Here is a 3,895-nt window from a genome sequence, read left to right as displayed (position 1 = left end):
AATGGGCAATCTCATTTGGGAGCCTGTTTCTCCGAGAAGGCAGACCCTGCTGGCCCAGCCCTTGAGTGAGTCTGGTTCCTGTGTGAGGAATCCTGTATTACAACCATCCATTTCGGCTTGAAGGTGATGCATACATTACCACACTCACAACTCCAGACACTATTACAACTCCATTTTATTTCTCAGAGAGGGTATCGCCATTTACCCAGTTGCCCAGACCAAAAATCTAGGCATTGCTCTTGATTCTTCTCTTTCCTTTCCTTTCCCCATCCAGCCCATCAGCAACCTCTCTTGGCTCCACCTGCAAATCTGTCTGCTTCTCTCCACTGTGAAGCCCAGCACACCAGCTCAAGCTACCATCGGCATCCATGCCTCCCAAGGAGGCTCCCAGTTGGTCTCTCTGCTTCCATTTTGTCCCCTTCTGTCTACTCTGTAAATTGGAATATTCTTTTAAAAATAGCAAACGGAGGAGAGATATTGCAGAACCCCCAACTCTGCCTTCCACAAAATCTGTAGGTATCATCCCCATCACCTTCTGAGCATTAGCAAAACCTTCCCTGATGCAGTTTCTCACATCTGATCACCAGAATCCTGGGGTGAGAGAAGGAGATTTCCAGAAACCAAGAACACTGAATACAGGATGGTGAGGATTATCTAAGGAAAAAATGTGGATGGGAGTTCAGATGATTATTCAGTTAGCAGGACAATGGAAGACTCCAACCTGGGGACATCCTTAGGGCATCTGTAGGCCTAGTGAGAGGGAGCAGCAAGTCAGGGGAAGAGACACTGCAAGGCCCTGTAGCAGGAGAAAGTGCAGGGGGTCCAGAGGAAGTAAATGGAGAGGAAATCAGATATGCGGGTTGGATATTTTGCTCCAGCAAGGATGAGGGCTGGCTGCCAGCTCAGGAGAACCCCCTGCTAGCTCTCCTTCCTCCCCCCGCCCTGCCGCACAGGGGACCCCCCCAACACCCTCTCACCAAGGCTCCCAGGTTTGCTGGAGCATGCACCACACTTCGTGGCTGACATTGTAGCGGGAACTCCTGCACAGAAAGGAACACAACTAGTCATTTTAGGGACACGGAAAGTAAGTGGAAACCTCAGCCTCCCCCGGCCAGCAATTGCTTTTCCCTGTAAACTTGCTGCTTGCTTTCTCCTCCCATATTTCCCAAAGCTTCTCCACTCTCCAGATTGGCTCATCTTCAGATTGTTCCTTTTTCTCTATACAAGCAAATGCTTGGAGGGCTTTGTTGGTACTGCTTCTGGGCACCCTTCCCCAGCAATCCTAGGGATTTACTGACAGACCCCAGACACCCCCCCCCCCCAGGAAACCAGTGTGCCTAAACAATGCTTTCCTTGCTAATAAATTCCTTTCTTCTTCTTCTTTTTTAATGTCCTCTCTGTGCCTTTATGCCTTTCTTCTGTGTGGCTCAGGGGAGGGCCCCTCTACTTGCAGGGTGGGATGCTGCCTGCTTCATGAATGCTCAATAAAATCAATTGGATCTTCCAATTTACTTGGTTGAATTCTGTTTCCTAACAAAGAACTCTCACTGGAGCAGACTTTGACTAGGACAGGCTGAAAATACTAGTTGTTAAGGACAGGTTCATCTGATAAGAAGCCATCCAAAAACATTTAAAACATTATTAGAAAGACAGACACTCCTTTTGTAGGAAGAGTTATTTCTTTATCCCTAATGGATAGGGAGTAGGAAACAGCTTCTTGTAAACTGAGAAGAGAAATTACAGACTTTTTTAAAGTCAGCTTTGGCCACAAAGTTGATATTGGTGATGGGTGTTAGGGAGTAAGTAGGATAACAGAAATAGGAAAACAAAAGGTTTTTGGGTGTTTCTTAAGGTCCTTGTTCCGGAATGTGGGCTTTCTCTCTCTCTCTCTCTTTTTAAAGATCTTTCTTAAGTGAGTTGAGGGAGGTACAGAGGGGAAGGGAGAGAGAATCTTAAGCAGGCTTCATGCCCAGCCCAGATCTCGATGCGGGGCTAGACTCAGGACCCTGAGATCATGACCCGAGCCCTAGTCAAGACTCAGACACTCAACAGACCGAGCCACTGAGATGCCCCTGGGCCCTCTCTTCATTCCGCAATGCTGTGCTGTTTCTCCCAGTTTAGATGTGAAAACAGAGGACTGCCCTAGTGGCTGAGTTCTCCCACTGCCTGAAGAGCAAGTATCCAGGGGTCCCTGGGGGGCTCAGTCGGCTAAGTGGCCTACTCTTGATTTTGGCTCAGGTCATAATCTCAGGGCCCAGTTGGGCTCCACGCTGGACATGGAGCCTGTTTAGTGTTCTGATTCTCTTTCTCCTTCTCCCTCTGTCTCTACCTGCCCCCTCCTTCTCTAAAAAACAAAAAAAAACAACATGAAACAAAACAATAACAAAACATAAAAACAGGGCACCTGGGGGGCTCAGTTGGTTAAGAGGCTGCCTTCGGCTCAGGTCATGATCCAGGGTCCTAGGATCCAGCCCCACATCGGGCTCCCTGCTCAGCGGGGAACCAGCTTCTCTATTTGTGCCCCTCCCCCCCATTGGTGCTCTCTCACGAGCCCACATGAGTTCACTCTCTCTCTCCCAAATAAATAAGATCTTAAAAAAAAACAACCACCACCAAATTTACAGCTTAACATCAGCAAATACAGGAAATAGGAACCAACAAGAAATACACTTTCTGAGAACAAGTATGCCGGTAGGTTTAAGATATACACCCAGGGGAGAGGTCCTCTCTCCACCAAATCACATTACCCTCTGTCCCCTCCCCCAAATACCCCTTTTCTCTTACCTAGAAAATCTGGGTCCTGCTCCCTTCTCTAACTTTAAGGCAATGCTAAGCCACAATGTTGAGAAAAAGGAGAGAGGAAGTGAGGGGAGGAGCTGTTCAAACATCTTCGTGTAAGAGACCTGCCCACTTCAGCATCTAGCCCCGCAAATAGAACTTTCTCAATGATGGATTTGATTCGTGCAGTCCAATAGGGTAGCCATTAACCACATGGGCTGTTGACACATGAAATGTGATGTAAGTGTGATTGCAGAACCGAATTCTTAATTTTACTTCATTTGTATTAATATTTTTAAAGATTCTATTTTTAAGTAATCTCTACACCCAATGGGGAGCTCAAACGTGCGACCCCAAGATCAAGAGTTGCAAGCTCCACTGATGGAATCAGCCAGGCACCCCATTTGAATTAATTTAAAGTTAAATAGCCACATCTGCCTAGTAGCTACCTTATTCATCCATGCAAACACTCTGCCGTGAGGGATAAAATATGGGTTATGCTGTGACATTCTGGAAAAACCGCTGAGTTGAAACCAGAGGCTGCCAGCTATTCCGAAAAGCCTGCGGTCCTGGACCCCACGTCTCAGCACATCAGGCCTTCCAGCCCAACACCTGCCCCTAGAGCTTTAGGCCTGTATCAGCATAAGCAGCCCTACCTCCTCTCCTCCCTCCCAGTGACTGGGGGAGAGACAGCTGCAATTTCCAAGGTCTCATCTGCTTGAAGCAAGTGAGAGTAACTGATCTGCTTTTAACTAATGAGACGGGTCCAGAGTCACCCTGCGAGATGGTGCTCAGACCATTTGCAATAGGCTAATCCTTGACATCTGACACTATCTGTCATGAAAATGTAAACTGTGAGACTATGGGGCGGTGGTGAGCAGCATGGATCCCAGTTCCCTAGAGACATGGATTCCGTTATGAAAGAGGTGCCCATTTACAATTACACCCCCTAACTGAGACTTTATTTCAAGTTGCGTAACACTTGAGTAATTATACAAACTGCTAACAATTCCAAAGAGAGAAAATAGAAGACATAAATATCTCTGAGGATAGTATGTGGTGGGCCTTGTGCATACAGGAGACAGGGCAATGGAATAAACTGTGCACTAGGAGTGAG

General features: G+C 47.2%; 1 long non-coding RNA gene across 1 annotated transcript; it reads right to left on the bottom strand.

Moving 5' to 3' along the window:
* Positions 1–157: 157 nt before the first annotated feature.
* On the bottom strand, positions 158–3,428 carry LOC145718613 (uncharacterized). Its single transcript, XR_014141920.1, has 3 exons — positions 2,785–3,428; positions 978–1,040; positions 158–430 (listed from the first exon to the last, which is right to left on the bottom strand). It is a non-coding gene; the product is annotated as an uncharacterized LOC145718613 (long non-coding RNA).
* Between the last annotated feature and the right edge of the window lie 467 nt (positions 3,429–3,895).

Source organism: Leptonychotes weddellii, unplaced genomic scaffold (assembly GCF_054177405.1).
Source record: "Leptonychotes weddellii isolate Sample4059 unplaced genomic scaffold, ASM5417740v2 HiC_scaffold_18353, whole genome shotgun sequence".
Classification (NCBI taxonomy): Eukaryota; Metazoa; Chordata; class Mammalia; order Carnivora; family Phocidae; genus Leptonychotes; species Leptonychotes weddellii.
The sequence above is the reverse complement of the archived record's forward strand: the minus strand, read 5'-3'. Positions and strand labels throughout refer to the sequence as shown.